The 21,191-nt window shown below is 37.6% G+C and overlaps 1 protein-coding gene across 1 annotated transcript in view; it reads right to left on the bottom strand.

Moving 5' to 3' along the window:
• The window catches only part of NRCAM (neuronal cell adhesion molecule), a 278,975-nt gene that overhangs the window by 202,019 nt on the left and 55,765 nt on the right, over positions 1-21,191 (bottom strand). The window contains exon 2 of the mRNA XM_081286371.1: positions 20,086-20,229. The gene's annotated coding sequence lies outside the window, so the exon portion shown is untranslated. The remainder of the gene's footprint in view (positions 1-20,085; positions 20,230-21,191) is intronic.

Genomic DNA, 21,191 nt, shown 5'->3' with positions numbered 1-21,191 from the left:
CACAAAAGACCATGAACAGCCATATCAATCTTGAGAAAGAATAAAGCTGGAGGCATCCCACTTCCTGATTTTAAAATACATTACAAAGCTACAGTCATCAAAACAGCATGGTGCTGGCATAAAGACAGAAATATGTACCAATGGAAAAGAATAGAAAACTCAGAAATAAATACATTCATATCTGGTCAGCCGATCTTTAACCAGGGTACAAAGAATATACAACAGGCCAAGAATATCCCTTCAATTAACTGTAATAAGAAATGTGCAGGAGGGTAATATTGGACCCTTAGGCCATACACAAAAATCACAGTGATACTTGCCTGTTATCCTAGTGACTGAGGAGGCTGAGGCAGGAGAATACAAGTTAGAAGGCCAACCTCAGCAACTTAGCAAAGTCCTGTCTTAAAATAAAATACATAAATAAATTAAAAGGGCTGGTATAGCTCAGTGGCAAATCACCCCTTGGACTGAATCCTCAGTACCCACCCCCCAAAATCAATTCAAAATATATTAAAGACTTTAAAGTAAGCCCTGAAACTGTAAAACTCCTAGAGGAAGACAGGGGAGAAATTAGTATGACATCAGTTCTGCAATGATTTCAAGGGTGAGTGTCTCCAGGGCTGTCCTGAGAGAGATGGTGTGTACCAAAAGCACAGGCAGTGAAAACAAAAGTAAGAAGGGGAGCTATGTAAAAAATCTTCAGAACAAAAGGAAGTAATCAACAGAGTGAAAAGACAACCTATGGTATAGGGGGAAATATTCGCAAGCCACATGTCTGACAAAGGGTTAATTTTGAAAATATGTAAGCACTTCCTATAATTCAATAGGAAAACAACTAATAATCTGATTTTAAAATGGATTAAGGACTTGCACAGACATTTCTCAAAAAAAAACCCATACAGAGTCAATTGGTATATGAAAAATGTTCAATATCACTAGTCATCAGGGAAATGTGAGTAAAATCCACAATGGCATATCACCTCCCTCCAGTTAGAATGGCCATTATGAACACCACCACCACCAATAAAACAGTAAGTGTAGACAAGGTTGTGAAGAAATTTGACTCTTTGCACACGGCTGATGGAAATGCAAAATGCTGCAGCTGCTGTGGAAAATGGTATGGAGATTCCTCAAAAAAAATTAAAAATGAAACTAGCATGTGACCCAGCAATCCTACTTCTGGGTATTTATCCAAAAATATTATAATATTTTTAAAGCAATATCAGCCCTCCTATGTTCAGTGTAATACTATCCACAATAGACAAGATATGGAAAGAAACTCAACATCCACTGACTGATTATGGGTAAAGACAATGTGTTACAGGTTACCCCTTATCTAAAATGCTTGGAGTGAGACATGTTTCAGACTTTTTTTCAGGTGTTAAAATATTCATACAATATTTACATCATGAGATATTGTGAGGATGGCGTTCAAGCCTAAATACAAAATTCATTTCTGTTTCATATAGACCTTATGCACATAGCCTAAAGATAATTTTATACAATATTTTTAGTGCACTTGGGTTTTGACTTCAGCCTGTCACATAAGGTCAGGCATAAAATTTTACACTTGTAGCATCACGCTGGTACTCAAAAACTTTTGAATTTTGGAGCATTTTGGAATTTCAAATAGGAATCTCAACTTGTGTATACATAGAGTAGCATATTATTTAGCCCTTAAAAAGAAGGAAATACTGCCATATGTGACTACCTGGAGGACATTATGCTAAAGGAAATAAACTAACCACAGAAGGACAAATATTTCATGATTTCATTTCTAGGAGGCATCTAAAATAATCAAATTTATAGAATCAAAGAGTGCAGTGGTAGTCACTAGTGAATAGAGAGCGGGGGACGAAGAGTTATTAATCAGTGGGCATAAAACCTTTCAGATCAATAACAAGTTCTAGAGATCGTTTTGACATTGTCCCTGTAATCAACAATATCATGTTATACATTTAAAAATTTGTTAAGAGGGTAGATCTCTTGTCAATTGCATCTGCTGACGCTAAATCATAGGCTCAGTATGGTGGAAAGTGAAAAGCTAAAATTCATTATGGCTGCCAGCTTGCTGGTGTTGTACCATAAATCCTGTGCTAGGCGGGCAAAGGAGACATTGAGTACACAACTGCCTTATCCTTAGGCACCACGGGCTGCCTCAGACAATAACATGAAAGCAAGATTTGTGAACTATAAAGCTAGCAATTATTACTGGAATGCAAGTGGGTGGGCCACATGCCTCTGGACTTGAGGTAATTGATAACCTCCTAGGTTACTGTAGGGTGGGCTGTTTGATGATATTTATGTGGGAAATACCACAGCTACCACATTGATCCTAAAGAGGAAAATGTGTTGGTTCAAATTTTAAGATAGTAATTATTTTTGTCCCAAATTTTAAAATGTCCTTACCATCAATAAAGAGTATAAAAGGGCAGTGATGCCTGCAGGAAGAAAATTAGCCAACACCCAGAGCAAAGAGAGAAACAGAGAATTGCTTCACACAGCAATTTCCAAGTAAAGTAGAAGGCAGTACTTTATAGTGCATGTTAGAGAAAAGGAAAACCTCTTACTGACATAATCCAATACTCAGTACTTAAAGGCTATTCTTGAAAAGTACGTAGGTTAAGAACAAGAAATCTCAGTGATTAGTAACTAGGGCTCTGCAGGTAGAAGAAAGCATCCCAGTGGAACAAGCCCAAGCAGAGCAGTAGACATTTCTCCAAGGAAGACATAAAATGGTCACAGGTATATGAAAAAATGCTCATTGTCAATTTTTTTAGAGAACTTAGTCCAAATGAAACTTCAGACACATTTACTAAAAGTTATCAACAGGCCTTGATGAGGAGCAACCCATAGCTTACTAAAATTCAGCATCTATGCTCAGCCTGTTGCAAATAGTTTGGCATAATGTATCACTCCAATGACCAAATTGCCATTTCAAAAGATCCAAGCAAAGCACCTCAATATTTCATGTAATGACATGTGAAGCAGAAGGAAGACACCACCTGAATGTTGTTATCAGTCTTCTGTCCCCAGAGTAAGCAACAAGTCATCTGAATTTATCATAGAATGCTTTGTTAATGAAGCTTGCTTTTATCTGAGTTTGTTCATATTAGAGTAGATATTAAACATGTATAAAGATAATAACTCCAATTACCAGGTGAATCTTTTTTCTTTTCTTTCTTCCTTTCTTTTATTATTATTATTATTATCATTTTTTTTAATGAGACAAGGTCTTGCTGTATTGCCCAGGCTGGTCTTGATCTCCTGGGCTCAAATGATCCTCTTATCCCAGACTCCCAAGTAACTGGGACAACAGGCAAGTGCCATCACACCTAGCTTAAGTAACATTTCAATTTAACAAATATTTATTGAGTTATGTATAGAATGCTTTGCTAAACACTAAGGTTATAAAAATGAAACAAATCCCTTGCTTCAAATGCAAGATAAGCCCACAGCAACAAGATGCCATGTGGTGAAATAGGTGCCATAACAGAAGTAGAAATCAGAGCACAGAGAGGGTGTGAATAAGCTCACAGTCAGCAATTACAAAGACCTCAAAGAAGGTGTCTGCAGTAATGAGTTTTCTGCTCAGCTGTATTCTTAGGCAGGAGAAATCTTCTTGCTTATTTCCATTTCTAAGAACAAAAACTGTGCAGCTTTAGATATAGAATATTTATTGAGAATCTGGGCATGAAGTGGTACAGATGTCAGGAATTAAACTTATTATCTATAACACAAAATATCAGAAAGCTAGAAGGCAGGGAATCTAGCCACACAGCCCAGACTGCTTATCTTGCTAATAAAGGATAGCCTGCTGTTTTAGTCAGCTTTTTTGCTGTTGCAACTAAAAGATCTGACTAGAACAATTTTAGGGGAAGAAAAGTTTATTTGGTTTTAGAAATCTCAGTCAGCTGATAGCTGGCTCCATTCCTCTGGGCTCAAGGTAAGGCTGAACGTCATGGCAGAAGAGTGTGATAGAGGGAAGCAGCTCACATGATGATCAGAAAGCAGAGAGAGAGAGAGATCTCCACTTGCCAGATACAAAATATATATACCCCAAAGCCACGCCCCCAATGCCCCACCTCCTCCAGCCACACCCAAACTGCCTTCAGTTACTACTCAATTAATCCCATAGGTGATTAATTCACTGATTGAATTAAGGCTTTTATAATTCAGTCATTTCTTCTCTGAACCTTCTTGCATTGTCTCACATTGTCTCACCTCAAATCCAAATCATAACACCTGTCTTCAGTCCTATGTTGATCTGATATATAGCCAAAGCAAGAAGGAAAAATTAACTCAGTAAAAATCATTAGGCTGAACAGATTCTTTATTCCACTGCCTTCCAAGCAAATTTTCCTATTGATTTTGGTATATACAAACATGTAATGTTTAAAGAAAAATCATCTTCATAATTTTTTGCATAGGAAATAGTATGAACTGAAATCAGTAAAGGGTAAAAGAAATAAGAGGAAGAGAATACACACTTAAAATTACTAACAGAGACCAGGAACATTTAGAGAATGATAGATGGCAGAATAGATGGCTAGTCTGATTTGATATTAAGCTGCCTTTGCTATTATTTGGTATATTTGATATTAAGCCTAAAGCATTACAGTGTACACAGTTAACCTGAGGTGGACATCTGTCACTATAAAAACCATACTGTGCTTCCAAGCACACAACAAATTTCTTTCTGGAAGTTACTTTGACTTTGGATATAATCTGAAAATGCCTGGAATCCAGTTTTCTGACTTTTCATTGAAAGGGGCAGCCATGTGATGACTCCAGCCTGATCAAGAAAATACCTGTCTGAGACTCAACTCCTAAGCACAATGCCTAAAAGACTTGAAAGGCTAGGGTTTGATTTGATCCCTGTCTCCCTGACCAGATTGGTCCTGCTGCAAGCAAATACCTGTTGTCCCAGCTTCTGGCTTACTGATTCCTTCCCATGTTCAAGTTGGTCCCATAGTCATCCTGTAAATTCTGTGCTCTCCTTGTGGACTCCCAATACATTTTCTTTTCTTCAAGTTGGGCAAAGCTGGTTTTGTTATGTGCAGAAGGAGTGTGGGCTGATACCTTAGACAGGTGAGTATAAAGAGCTATAGCTGCAGAGGTGGGATACCTGCTCTCCCGTCACTTAGAAAACTCTATGACAGCTCAATCTACCAAGGAGTATTGTAAACCATGATAGGATTACCTGCCTTATTCCCCTTTCCTGTCTCTCTCCCAGTTAAGGCCTAGTTGAAGATAAATATTAGGCTAGATCAGTATTGGGAAATGGATGAAAAGATCATCCTAACATTTCTCTGTATCATTTTAAACACTAGCAAAAACCAACAATTACATAAAAGCTGCTTTTGAGCAACTCTTTCCAAAAAGATGGGCTACAGTATCTCACCAGTGAAAGTTTGTGGACTTTCTCACTTGAACTGTGACACTAAAAACATATCATCAATACAGCATAATTGATAGAAAATGAATAGAACATATCTGCATATTGTATTCTCAAAACAAAATTTATGCATTGGGATATTTGTAGTCAAAAGTAAGAAAGAGAGAGAGAGGGGGGGAAGGAAGGAAGGAAGGAAGGAGGGAGGGAAGGAAGGAAGGAAGGAAGGAAGAACATTTAGCAAACAAAATAAATCCCAGAGAGCTGTAGCACATTTACTTGGGAACCTGGTTTACAGCCTAGTGGATACAAAAATGAAAAAAATAACCTCACTATAAATATTCTCAACGAGAACACTGAATTTCCATTGGGAAATTATTAAATGAGGGTGGATGATTCCAGGTAAGAACAGAAGAGACCAAATTAAGAAAATGGAGACAAGATTTTAGAACGTAAAGCAATCTGGGAATCTCATAAAGTCATCATCGCCTTACCCCTGTTCCTAGTGACTTAGTAAGTTGAACAGGCTCTTGGATGGGTGGGAACACTAATGCACTTCAATCTACCCCCAAGGCAAACATGCCCTCATCTCTAATTATTTACAGACCAATACTGTTTCCAGTGTTGTTTAAAATTGCATATTTATAGTTTTTGAGTGCTCAGAATTTCCCTTTCCAGCAATAGACTACATATTCTGAAACCCAACTAGACACCTAAACATTCTAGGTGAAGTATGAAAATGTTTATAAAAACAGAACTATAAGTTATTAAAAAGGGAACTGTCCGAGAATAATAGTAAATGGAAAACAATAATCCAAAAATGTTGAGCCAGAAATGAAATCAATAGTTATGTTGGGGGGGGGAGGGCGGGGGGGGGGGACTGGGGTTGTGGCTCAATGGTAGAGCACTTGCCTAGCATGTGTGAGGCACTGGATTCAATTCTCAGCTCTGCATATAAATAAGTGAATAAAATAAAGGTTTATTAACATCTAAAAATATTTTTAAAAATAGTTATGGTCAAGTGTGTGTGAATGCATGTGTGTGTGTTGTGTGTTTCAGTGCTAGTTTTGGTTTTAAAAGCCTCTGGGAACTGTGGGGTGGGGAAGAGGCCTCAGAAGAAAAGGTCTTAGGGGGTATATCAAGTGAGACATCAGAAGGCACTTGACAGACATAGGGGCAATGGCATGAACCCTGGATCTCCAAAGTCTATGGGTTAAATAGAAAGAAAGCTTACCCTACAAAGCAACAGCAAAGAAACTGTCCCTCTTGAAGTGATATTGAATAAAAGATAGTCTCCTTGACAATCTGTAATCTGAAGTTATGTCCCCCCTTTGGGTTTCAGGTCAATTTGTACTCTCTGCATGACCCCTTCTCTCTCTGTCCACCTCCCTCCAAATATTCAAAGCCAACAAATTAATTTAAAGCAGTACCTTAGAAACAAACCTAAGCCCTCTACAGAGAGATGTACCTTCCAACCAAACCTTCCTACAGATAAAGTCCCAACAACATTATTCCAAAAATTCACTGAATATTCTGCAATTTTAAATTATATAAGAAAGCAAGACATCATGTGAGAGTCAGCAGAACAGCTGCCCAGACCTGCCCAGAATTTATATATTGGTATCACTAAGATTAAAATATATATATATATATATATATATATATATATATATATATATGTATATATATATAGTTATTTAAACAGATTACCAAGGAAACCGAATACATATGGCAAGAACATGTGACTATGAAAATGGAAGCAGATTTATAAAGAACTAAGCAGAACTTCTTGAAAACAAAACTATGATTCAGATGAAAAAAATTATTGGACATGTCAACTAGCTAATAAGACACAGGTAAAAATAGCAAACCAGGGAACTAGAACCTGAAGTGGGGGAACCAGACTGCAAAGAAGAGAGACGCCCAAAAAGTAAAACATATTTTAAAAATACAAATAAAAGGTCACCTCAAGGATTAAAGATAAAAATAAAGGACTAACACCTATAATAGGAACCTCAGAAAGATATGATCATGAGGATGAGGGAGAAACAACATGAGAAGAAATAATGCCTAAGAGCTTTTCATAATGGATGAAATACACAAATTCTCAGATTTAGGAAGCAGAAAAAACAACAATCAGTATTATACATACACACACACACACACACACACACACACACAAATAATTAATGGCCCAAGTTTTTCTAGAATTGATAAAAGACATGAATTCATTGATACAGGAAAATATAGAATATGCCAAGAAAGATGTATAAAAAGAAATACACACCTAGACATATTAAAATAAAACTACAGACCTGTAAGGACAAGAGAATATCTCAAAGCAATAAAAAAAAAAAAAAAACACCTCTCTACACAGATTAGCAGTTAAACTGATTACAGACTTTTCATCTCATACATTTCTGGCTTGGGTCTATGAACACCAATACAACCATTCACCATTATCTAGTAAAGTTGAATCCATACACACACTACTACTCAGCAATCAGAATTCTTTAAAAAAGGAAAAGACCACCACCACAAACTGTGACATGTACACCAAGAGACAGGTACAAGAATGTCAACAGCAGCATTCCTTGTAATCACCTCAATCCAAAAACAACCCAAAGGGATAAAAAATTGTGATTTATTCATAAGATGGAATGTTATCAGCATTGAAAAATCACCTTGAATAATTCTCACAAACATAATGTTAAGTAAAAGTTACCATGACATTAATCATATGAAGTTCAAAAATATGTAAAGTTAAATGATGATGTAGGAAGAATTGGAGGAGGGGAAGGGGGTATGATCAAGGAATAAAACACAAGCAAAAAGAATAATGTTGTAGTTCCTATATTGGTTGTGTTTGTTTTTATTCTTTTTCAAAAATACAAAAATATTTTGTTGATGGACAGAATATTTTATTTACTTATATGTGGTGCTGAGAATTGTACCCATTGCCTCACACATGCTAGGCAAGTGCTCTATCACTGAGCTACAACCCCAGCCCTTGTTTTTATTCTTTTTACTTTACATATATGTTATTTTGATTTTTTTAAATGAGCTTACACATTACTATTTAATTTTAACAATAAACCTATGCATGATACTATTTTATCCCATTTTGTATATGGGAAACTGAGGCACAGAAAGATTAAGTAAATTGCCCAAATTTCCAGGCTAGCAAATAGCAGAATCAAGACCAGAATCTATGCAATCTGTCTCTATAACAATCTGTCTCTTGACTATAGTGTTATTCTCTTTTGTGCATATATAATATTCTACTGTAAAAGAAAAAAATTGAAAAAGAGAAAATTCTTTTGTGTTTACACTCCAGGAAGTGATGTCATCAAACTTTTGCAAAAAAAGATAAATACGTGTGTTAGTGTAATGGGAAATTAACATCAAAAAGCTAATAATCATTTTGCCCATGTTATTTTTAATCTCATCACATTTTTCTTCATTTTCCAAATTGTTTTCAATGAACATGTATTACTTTAATACTTGGAGGAAAATCAAACTATTTAAAAATACTCTTGTCTTCAGCTTTTTTTGTTTTTAATCGCATATCCTACATCACTTGGTAAATTGCAGAGGAAGTCTAATTACATCTTGCCTGAAAAATAAAAGACAACTATGAGTGTTACTGGGTTCCAGAAAAGGGTCTTGGCTTTGTATCCAACATCAAATAGTGTTTTAAATTTCAGTGGAAAAAGAAGAGAGGGAGAGAGAGAAAGAAAGAAAATTAAAGAGGCTGATAAAGACATATTTCTGGCTGGTCTTGCTTCAGGGCAATCCCAACCCCTTTCTGCAGTAGCAAAATACCCAGGGCTTCTCTGCCTATAGCCACCAAGCTAACTACAGAGAGACACAGAGAGAATTTTATACAACAATCAAGGAAATAGATTCATAATACAAAGAGATCAGTTGTCTGACTATCAAGTTTAGAAAAACAGGCCTTACAAGAGTGTGAGGTTCCTGCTGACATTAGGAAGCGTCAGTGACCTGAAGGGGAGCACAGAATCTGCTGACTGTGGGTGCGGAGCACATAGGGTCCTTCACAGTTGCATCTATTTGGCTTTGATTTAGAACGAATTGGAGGAGGAGAAGGGGGTATGATCAAGAAAAAGAATAATGTTATATTTCCTATGTTGTTTGTTTTTCTTCTTATTAAAACATATTTTTAGTTGTCGATGGACATAAGACCTTTATTTTATTTATTTATATGTGGTGCTGAGGATTGAACCCAGTGCCTCACATATGCTAGACAAGTGTGGGGGCAGGGTTGGAGTGCATTTCTGGAAAGTAAAGCTTTTCTGAAAGGAAGAACAACACATTCTTTAGAAGCAGATTATGTTACAGTTTGGTAGTGTTATTCAGTCACAAAACACAAACCGAAAGGGCAATTCATAGAGACACTGGGTCAGTTCTGGCATGCATATAGCAGTGTTGAACCTCAGGTTTAGACAAAGCAGGAATGACAGGCTAAAGCTTTATCAACATTTGCCTTAGGAACTTTATAGACCCAAATAAAAAATATATCAGTTCTGTAAGTAAAGGTAACTGTCTCCAATTTACGCACTATTAATTCCAAAAAGCAACCAGAAGAGCACAGTGGAACATCTACTTTCTATGACATCTCTCTTCACCTGCTCCCATTCCTTCATTTCAGTAGCTTGTGAAGTACAATGAATTGTTAACTGTCCCCCTACAAGCTTCAGTTCACAGCTTGTAAGATGGACATAATCATACTTGCCTCACAGCACTGTTGTGAAGACAAGGTGAAGCAGTAGGAGTGCCCAGCATAATGTCCTTGCAGATGCTCTTGAAATGTTTCTCCGTTCCTGCCCTTTCTACTCACAGAACTACAAGTCACCACACACACACACACACACACACACACACACACACACACACACAGGCTATGCCTTCTCAGAATGATGCAGACTAGGAAAATACCTTGTCTGGCTCAGGACCTATAAGATTAACAATCCAAATATATTAAAGTGAAAACTGGGAGTTAGTTTTCACTCCAAAATGACAAATTACAACATAGTAACTGGAAAGGGAAGCTGTTAATGAATGTACATAAAGATGGCTAACCAGAAATAAAGACAAAAGCTGCCTTTTCTTATCACATTAAAGTGAAAACAAACAAGACAGGGAGGAGGTAGCAGAAGAACTAAAGTAAAACTTCCACTTCAGGGATGAGGATAAGGAGTTAGATGCCCAGTATCAGATAGACAGAGACTCAGAAGTACACAGTCCCTGGGAATGCTAAGGAACACAGCTCCAGGGTCTTGAATGGAGTTTCATTTTAAACATCGAAAGGCAGTCATTTGGCTCCCAGGGAATATAGCTAACTCTTGCTTTCCTAGCCAAAGAATATTGAGAAATTTAAATAAAAATCTAGAATGAGAGCTTTAAAAATATCTCTTTTAAATGAAGTATAGTCTCATACTTCATCAAATTTGATTTATGACAAAGACAACCATGCAATCACCCTTGGGTCAATAACCTGGAGATTCCTCATTCACTGCTTCACACATATAAGGTGTGTGTGCTTGGGTTTTATTTCTGCATTTCATTGAAGTCTGAGAGGGGCAACTGAATTCCTAATTCTGAAAAGTAAACATCATCATGATCCACTACTACAGGTTGGGGCTTGGAAGCGGTTCATTCAATAGAAGAACAAGTGGATGAACAGGCAAAGAAAAAAGAAAGAAAGAAAAAAAAAAAAAGCTTAAGGAACCAAGCTGGGCTGGGGGAAAGGAAAGCTTTTATATCCATATGAGTCTGAAACTTCAAAATGGACTAGACTATATTTAAACTTTTAAAAACCTGAAAGTAACTAAAAATCTATCAGAACTGCTGGAGAACACTTCAAAGGGAAAAAGAGATTTGACAGAAGAGATTTGAAGGCAATGAAAGGAGTGAAAATTTTAAAACATCTTTCATGTTTGTACCTCAGAGGCTTAAACTGTCCTTAGATTAGAGAACTTCTCCAATTTTAAAAGTATATGTGAATGCCCAGGAGCTTGCTAAAACACACATTCTGACTCAAGAGGTTGTGGATTTTTCTTTCTTTCCTTCTTTTCTTCCTTCCTTCTTTCCTTCCTTCCTTCCTCTTTCCTTCCTCCACCCCCCCCCCGCCTCTCTCTCTCTTTCTGCCAGGGATTGAACAGGGCCTCACCCAGGTTCAACAAGTGCTCTACCACTGTGTTACATGTTAGAAGAAACCTACAAGTGTCTGCTGTAGGTTTACTATATTAGGATTTGGAGGCATATCCCTTAAACCAGTTTTATTGTTTGACAGATACCAACGAGCTCTAGGTAGACCATCCCAAGGCTGAAATCAAACAACATGTCAAAGTGCTTTGTTAGTGGCAAAGAACATAGAATACCAGTGTCATTACTATCACTGAAAGGATCGGGCAGGATGACATGCTGAAGACCCAAGGTGAGAAGCAGAACTAGGCTTAAAACCATTCTTATCTGGTCTGAAGCAAGTGTTTTGCATTTCAACTTGTTGCTACTTAAAAGAGATATGAAGGAAACATTATTTATTTCCATTCATGTTGTCAAAATTCATTTCCAAAAGACATGTACCTTCCTGTCTCAATGAATATATTACATTGAAAATGCTCATTTGTGGATGATTCAAGCAAGTGTATTTCCTGAGTGGGGGCAGAAATCACCATGACTATGGTAGTGCTCTTGATGCCCCCAGGGGCAACCATAGCACTCTGAGTACTCACAGCCTTGCACAACACCATTGTCAACTGGGAAAGTAAAAGGAAGCCTAGTGGAAATTCCCAGCCATGTGGGAGAATTTCAGAGGTGAGGCAGAGCAATATGATATAAAACAGGGAGGCTCTGTAGTGGAGAAGCATGTGCTGAAGGAAGACGAGGGTTGAGGGATCTTATAAGAACGGCAAGCAAATATTGAGCAAAATCCCCAAAAGAAGCCTCAAATGAATTAGGCCTTGTGATGCTAAGCATTGTGCTAAGCACTGTGATTAATACACAGATCAAGATAATTTTATGTCAGAACACTAAAGCCTACCCCACTGATACAGTACACAAACTCAATAATCAAGAAGGAGTCCTGGAAGACTAGGGTAGTGGCTGAGAACTTTATCCCTTCTGAACAGAGCCACTTGAAGAATTTTAACTTGGCAGTAATAGAAAGAACGAAATGTATTGGGGAGAATACTGGAAGCCTGAGAATCAGTAAGACTATTTTATTCTTCTGCTAGTGAACCCATTTAATCAAAAGAAATATTAAATCATAAATATATCTATAGAGAAGAGGAAAGCATGGTTGCCAGGTATGCTGGAGCTCTGAGGCTGAAATGGCAGGGGTGAACCCTCAGGTCTGCAAGATTTCTTTGAAAAAGGTCACTGTGCTGTGATAAACAGCAGGAATTAAATGCAAAGTAAACCAGTACAAATGTGGTTTTATGAGACCAGATCATCTGTTGCAGAACAGATCAGCTGTGGCTGCAACAGAACCATATACAGGCACTGGGTCCTAATCCCATGCTCTTTCACCTATACTAAGCTGTCTCAGCCTACTATTATTTGATAAGACATGCCAAAGAGAAAATGCAAAATCCAATATACTTCTTAGTAATTTAGAAACTTCTTAGTGGCTTCCTCTTTCTTCTTACACTAAGGTCTTAAAAAAGCATTTAATCAAAAAATCTAGCCCAATATCCAATCTTTAATCTTATCTCAGCAATTAATCAATTGAAAAATAATTTGTTCTCCAAAGTTCCAGACTTCCTCCTGTTGTTCCAAAGCCTTCATAGTAATACTCATAACTATTTCAACAGTGTCAACACAAGATTAAAGTAACAAAAGAGCTTACATTGGGTACAAATAAATGGTTCAGGATGGTAGTATTTAATTTATTTATATGTAGAATATAAAAATATGACAAACAGTAAAATTGAAAATTATGATAATATCTAGCAAATTTTCAAATATACATAAAGACACCTATTCAATGAAAAATATTTTTGTTAGGTTTTCAGAAAAGCACACACCAGTGTATTTAGACACAAAGATACTATAAGAAATTTGGTTATAGAGAAAATGAAATGTGGGTAATAATAGTTATTTTAGTCCATTTGCAAAACATGCATGTGTTGGAATTCCTAGGAAGGCTCATTTCTGAAATCCCAGAATCACACAATCTAGAATTCTCCCTGGATTTCCTGGGAAACATCTCAGTCACTCAAGACTAAAAGTTGTCTTTTTTTTTTTTAAGATTTTTATTATTGTATATTCCACAAGTTCCTTCCTGTGTCAAGAACAGAGGAGTTCCCTTGATACAAAACCAATTATCCTCCTCCTTTAAATTATATCCATTTCCTCTTGCTCTGTCCTCTGAAACATGACAAAAAGAAATGTCCAATATGCTCTTCACAAAAGTTCTCCACTTACTTTCAGGCAGAGACAAGTTATGCCTGTTTTCTTATCTTTAGTCAATCTGGTCTTTTAACTTGTACTCATAGGACTTCCTTTTTTATCTCCTTTTGTTTGGGTTCCCTTTAGAACTTTAAATTCCCTTTGGAATGCTGCTTAAATTCTCCATGTACTTCATAAAAGTGGACTCATGGTATAGAAGAGATATATAAAATTGCAGATGATGCGTCTTTTATTAACCTCCATACTTTAATAAATTAAACATCAAAATAAAGACATTAAAATGTGTTCTATGATGTAACCTTGGTCAAAACTAGCACACTATTTATTGAATGTTTATAGGAAATTACTGGCCATTATAATAATAGTTATAATGTAATAAACATTTCCTATATGCCAGGTTTGAATACGTTGCTATCAACTGTAGGAGGTAAGTATTACTAACCCCATTGTTTTTTTACAGGAAAGGTCTGGGCTACATTGTCATAGATCTTGATTATGATTCCAGAGCCAGTACCTTATCACATTGCTGTAAAGACACATGATCACCTGCGCATACGATCTTGTACTATGTGGTCCCGGTATGGTGACTGCTGCAGCTCAGGTTTTCCTGGTACCAGATGCTGAGATGAATATTTGCATGAAGGAATTTTACTGGTGAAGGCTCTTGGGCTCACCTGTTGGGGGAGTGCCCAAAGTAGGACCAGGAAGTGGGAGAAGTTGTGTTGTGATAGTCACAACAAAAGCCACAGCAGACCCTTCAGGTACTGTATTGTCCTCTCTTGCATCCCAAGATCCACCAGTTGTTGAATGCATGCTGCTCAGGGCAGACGGAGTGAGGTAGCTCTCTATAGCTAAAGGCTGAGGATGATCTCCAAAAGGAGGGATCCAGCTGTGGGCAGTAGACTGTCAAAACCTCCAGGAAGGGTGAGGAATCTGGCTAGTACATAAAGCCCTACTGCAGTCAAACCTAAGACTGAGAGGAGAAAAGTGCTACAAATACTGTTTTGATTTATGTGTAGGACATGAGGAATCTCTCCCCCTTCAGCCTCTCTCTTCTCGCCTCTTCTATCTGTCTTATTGGTTTTTTTTTTGGTGGGGTGGGGGGTACTGGGGATTGAATTCAGGGGCTCTCTACCACTGAGCCACATTCCCAGCCCTATTTTGTATTTTATTTAGAGAAAGGGCTCACTGAGTTGCTTAGCACCTTGCTTTTGCTCAGGCTAGCTTTGAATTCCCCATCCTCCTGCCTCAGCCTCACAGCCGCTGGAATTACCAGCATGTGCCACCACACCAAGTTCTTTGTCTCTTTTTATCTCACATCCTCTATGTGATACACATACATTAATATGATTCTAAATAAAACATGAAAATCCTGATGGCAAAGAGGGGAAACAGTAGAGGTGACAGAATAATTGAAAATACTGAAAACTTAATATTGCCATTTCTGAATCGTTCTAGCAATAATCAAATCTACCTACCCTTTAAATGAAAGAAAAAACACTGGGTGAAAAAAAAACCTGTTAGTGGTTCTGCATCCTCAACCATTTTTTTTAACCCTAAATCTTTCCTTATAGATTTCATTTTATAAAACATATTAAAAGGTATAATTGCCTGAGAATGTTTCTTATCTAAAACAAATAGCACTAACACATTATTGATTCCAAAGAGGGAATCCTATTGCTTTTTTTTTCATTTGTTAATGAGAACAACCAATTTTTTAAGTTTAAGAAAAAAGTATTTATTGTTTATTTGTATCTATTTGTTCATCATGTAAAAGCTTTTAAAAAGCTAAAAAATTCAACAACTAGCAAGAATGGTTATTAGAACATGCATTTGAAATAGATCCCCAGGGTATAATGAATGCAGCTTATATTCTGGGAAAATGTGAAGAGTCATTAATTCATATTATGCTGCCTGGCTATTCCATCAACTAAGGCAAAAATAAATCCACTAGTCACCATTCTCATTTTAACACAAGCAGCAAGATATTAGTGCAGTAGCTGGGGTTCAAAAGTTAATAATAAACCTGAATCAAGAATAATTTCAAAAGTACTCAAACAACAAAAAGCAGTGGAGAGTAAAAATTCTAAATACAGCAGGACGTTATCTGATTAAACACCCGCTGTCATTGTCCTCCACCAAACTGCTGATGTGAAGTCTAGGACCTCTATGGTGGGACTGAATTTGTACCAAAAGTTTGTGTGTCAGCATTTCCTCTCCTCTGTCTTTTTAAAATCCCACACCACAGAAGGGCATAGGGTAACACATTTTACTGCAAAATATGATCCGAGCCTGTTGGAATACTGCCCACTCAAAAGTGTCACCCTGGCAACTCACCCATGGCTTCTGCTTTCTAATAGGAATTCTCTCCAGACAACCTTCCTTTGGCAGAATCCACTGGATAGGAGGGCAGTGTGAATGGTTTTTCCAACTCTAAATACTTGCAAGTGGCAACCCCAAAGCTAACATAAATTCCATGCATTATTTTGTTTGCATAATGGTACTTGTACATGTTCACCTAGATGGAATATGAGTAGGAAGCAGCCACCCCCTTCCAATCCATCCTGCTCTTCTCCCCTGGTAAGACAGTTCAGAAGATACTGCCACCAAGGCAGGTGACAGTGATGAAAGCTGACCACCATCCCCCATTCCTTAGCTACCACATCTTGTGCTCACAGTCTGTAATAGTTTCCAAATTTGTTCACCCTTGCTTGTACCGTCCTGCCCAATGCATCCAAGCAACGCAGAGGGCAAACTTTTAGCATGTGCCAGACAGTGTCTCCCCACAGCTCTCATCCTTATCCATGACAGGCTCTTCCACTGCCAGTGTAATAAACAAAAATTGTCAAGGGTCTTCTGTTTTGGAGATATCAAATGTGTATGTGTTTATTCCACAGAGAATATGAGTGAGACAGAAAAAGAGACATGGAGTCACAGAGAGAAAAACAAAGAAAGAAAAATGCAAAGAGTCAAACAAGGAGAAATATTCCTTGTTCCCTGCACATGAGTGGAAGCTCCTTTTGTTCCTGGTAGCTTTCGGGATGAGTGAATCATGTTTTGGACACGCACTCCGATGACTTACAGCCCACTGGTTTCACAGCAGAGACTGACCATTCTGTGAATTTCAAGAACAATTCATTGTCTTCAAGACCACCTACAACTTGCATGCATATGCCGTCATTCTAAGTTACACCAACTCAGCATTTCCACATATTCATTTTCTGTACATAAAATTCATAGCAGAGTGCAGCACAATTGACTGAATCAGAAATATCTTCTGCTTAAAAGTGGTGGTTTTAAAATCATTGATGAGTGCTTTTTTAAAAAAAAAAAAAACACTGGGATTTAAACATAGGTGGTTTGATTCTAATCCTTCATTTTAGTGTTAGGACTACTATAGAGAAATAAAGAGTACCAAAACCAAAGTCCATGCTTTTTTTAATGTTTGAAAATAATAAAACATTAATTGGAGCCTCAAGTATTAAAGAAAAATCTGTTTGTTTAATCTAGTGTGACTAACCAAAGCAACTATCACCAGTGTGAACTGATTTAATTAATTCAACTCCCTATTTTAACACACAGAGATGACTCCACAGTTCAAAAAATATTTGGGATGAGAGGAAAAAATGATGCAGTGGAAAGGCCAGAGCAGGCTTCAAGAGACGAGGGCTCTGGTTCCAGCTTTCAGTATTAGATTTAATTTTGCTTCCAATTAATTTTCTCATGTATGAAAATGAAAGTGATAGATTAGCTCATCTTTAAATTTCCTGGAAGGATGGTAATAAAATGGACTAAAAAGTGTAAAACAGGAAGGTTTTGTAATTTTCCAGAAAGTCTTCATGAAAAAAAAGTCATTATGCCAATTAGGACCATAATAATCAAATAAAATTCACTCAGAGTCATGCTATTGTGTTGTATGAATTTAAGATTTTTACCCATGACATTCCCTCCAAGACAGCTCTGAGTAATGAATTTAAAAAGTCTAACTTGGGTGGATTTGCTCTCAAACAGTACAGCCTCTGTTGCAACAGACCCGCTCACCATGTGTCAGGGTGGCCCACTGGGAACACCCTGGGGTGGGGGGCTGACATCGCCCACTGAAGAATGCAAGAAAGACCCTGCTCAGTCTCCCATAAGCAATGTTTAAATACTGGGTAGGGCAATGGAACTGAAGAACTGAAAAGAAACCATGATTAATACAGAAAAAGAACTATACTTTGAAAAGAAAAGCACTTTCCCTAACTAATTTCTGTAGCTATTATGAAATTATAGTTTCATACTTTGGCACTGACTTCTAACTCTCCTAAATTTTAGGGTTTACATTGGTTTTAAAATACTGCTTTAAATCCTCTTTTATCAAAAAGTCACCATATTTGTCCCTAGGAAACATCCTAACTTACTATGCCAAGAAAATAAGACAAGAAACTACATGTACAAATGAAATGGTTAATATTAGAGTTTTTTGTTTGTTCATTTGTCTGTTTATTTTTGAGAAAGGATCTCCCTATGTTGCCCAGGCTGATCTTGAAATCATGGGCTCACCATGAGGTGGGAGTGATCTTCCCACCCCAGCCTCCCCAGAAGTTAGGGACTTTAGGTTCCCAGGTAACAAATAATGTTAAACTAGAAACTAATAATGTGATGAGTTGTGTCTCAAGTGTAGGAATGAGTAATACTAAAGGCTTAAGTACAAAATCAAATTTACATTTTTTTTTTAAAGAGAGAGTGAGAGAGGAGAAAGAGAGAGAGAATTTTTAATATTTATTTTTTAGTTCTCGGCGGACACAACATCTTTGTTTGTATGTGGTGCTGAGGATCGAACCCGGGCCGCACGCATGCCAGGCGAGAGCGCGCTACCGCTTGAGCCACATCCCCAGCCCCAAATTTACATTTTTAAAAGGATTTATAGTTATCACCTTCAAACTAGTAAGTCAATATATTCTAGACCTAATTCCTCCCCTTCCCTCTGCCTGATACAACTGCTTAGTGGACAGTTCTTCCCAGATGTCCAATATATACCCCAAAGTCCTTCCTTCTCCAAGAATAAGTCTGCTTCCCTTCGGAATCCCTCTATGACATCATCATGCTCTCAGTCACCTAAGTCAGAACCCAAGAATCACACAATCCCCAAATCAGGGTATTCTAGCTCATTCATCCCCCACTCCCACCCTCCATGTTCCTCACTTCCTCTACCCAAATTCTAGCCCTCCTACTATTCTCCAGATGATTACAAAACAAATCTCTCCCTCTTTCAATCATGCTCACCTCCACTTCATTCTCTGTGCTCATTCCAGAGTAAATGTGCCTAAAATGCACAGGACTCCCAGCCTAATGCCCCTCAATGCTTCAGGGTTTCCTACCCCCAGCTAACACACACTCACACCACACCTTATGATTCAACAACTCTGCACAACTTATTGCTCTGATTGTGGATTTCACATCCTTATCCCACTGCTCCTGCCTGCAGTGCTCTCCTCCTGATCTTTACCTGGCTAATTTCTGTTCATTTTTCAAGAGCCATTTCAGGGCCCATATTTTCCAGGAAAGCTGCTTTAATATGCTATCCTCCTGCACGAGGTTGCATTGGATGCCTTACCCACTCCTTAATGCATTCTCAATATCCTTGTGTCATACTGGAGTCGGTCACTTCTATTGATAGATCTGTCCCCTACATTTGACAGCTACCACTTGAAGGCAAGGACTTGCCACCTTTTCTTCCTAGAAGCCTAGCAAAGTTTACCAAACTGAACTGAAAATAATCTATGGGGGAAAATAAATTAGAGGATAGAAGAGTATTTAGGAGGATTATACATGTTTGGGAATAATAGCAATTGTTTTTCATACTTATGCAAATAATTCCCCATGGTTTAGAAAGTAATTTGATTTAAGTTATATTATTTGATCCTTAAAGCCATATTAGAAGTCAGGGTAAGGCAGATATGCTGATATAGTCTATAAGTACATAAGAATTTTCTTGGAAGAGAGAAATATTATTGATATTTTTTAAAGGGATGTGTTTGTGCATTGCATATGTGTGTGTTCTCAAATATAATTCTTTCTAAGTCAAAGCTCCACTTCAAATTGATTGATTTTCTTCATAACTACTACATTTTTCTCAAAAGGAAAATTCTCAATTGTTTATAGAGAATTTTCAACAATTTGTTTCTCTACTCACTCTTTAAGGAAGTGAACTTTGGAAAAGAGACAGCTGATTCAGACTTCTAAAACCAAAGAGAGAACGAGTCCCCTCTTACCTTCAGAGGATCCACTGGGCCAAGAGCCTCCCAGAAGTTTCCCCGATTTCCAAAGCCGTTCTGTTCCCAGGATGATGCCAACAGCTGAGAGCAGCTTCAGCAAACAGGGGTAAAGAGTGCCAAGGAAGAATATCACAAAGATTCCTAAAAAGGAAACACACACACAACAATGTAAATTGGTTTTGTTTGGTTAATTCTCTTAAGCTGAAATTTCATTTTGCTATTCTACTAAAACCGACAAGGGGAACTTAATACAAATGAAATTCACAATTAATTTAACCAAGCATTATTGTACTTAAGAACATCAGTATATCTTAAGACACTTTAAGTGATTCAAGGGCAAAAGGTAATAAAAAAATGGTAACATATTTCCAATTACATTTCAGAGAGGGAGAGAAGTCTGAATTACCCCTAAATAGCAGGAAACAACTATGTGCACAAAAGAAAGAAAGAGAGAGAGAGAGAGAGAGAGAGAAAAGGCACTGATCTTACTCGACTCTGATACTTCATGGGAATACAGTGTGTTTTACAATCACATCAACACACAGGCTGCGTCTGGGAAGAATCTAATACAGGCTGAAAAGAACAAACAATGAAGAACTTAGTATTTGATCAAGGTTGACGATGTCAGAGAGGAACTCAGCAATGCAATTACATTTTAGAGGTGGCTTTGAAGGCGGTGAGAAAAGAAGGCATCTGGGAATAAAGGAGTTGCTGAACACACAATTGTAAGAAGAAGAAAAAAAAGCACAAGGTGAAGGTAGAACTTTGCAGAATGAAACCTTAATTAAATGGAAGCCAACAAACAGAAGTGCTTGAATAGAGTGTTTATTTAATACCTCACTTTTATGAGAAAGGGTAAAATTCACAGAGAGGATTGTTCAGAAAGCTTCTGCTACACCAGAACTTAAGATCAGTTGCAGTAAGAAGGGCAGAAGCTGGGAGTTCTAGACCTGCCCCTCCACTGACAGTATGACCTTGGGCCTGCTAAATGCTCCCAACCTTGCCTGTGCATTAGCATCCCCAGGAGAGCTTTTAAGAAACATCCACTTCGGGACTTCATCCAGGCCAAATAAGTCCCTGAGGGTAGGATGGCATCCGAGCAT

This window comes from Spermophilus citellus (genome assembly GCF_964194105.1).
Source record: "Spermophilus citellus genome assembly, chromosome: 3".
NCBI lineage: Eukaryota > Metazoa > Chordata > Mammalia > Rodentia > Sciuridae > Spermophilus > Spermophilus citellus.
Note: the sequence above shows the minus strand (reverse complement) of the source record. Positions and strands in the feature narration are given on the sequence as shown.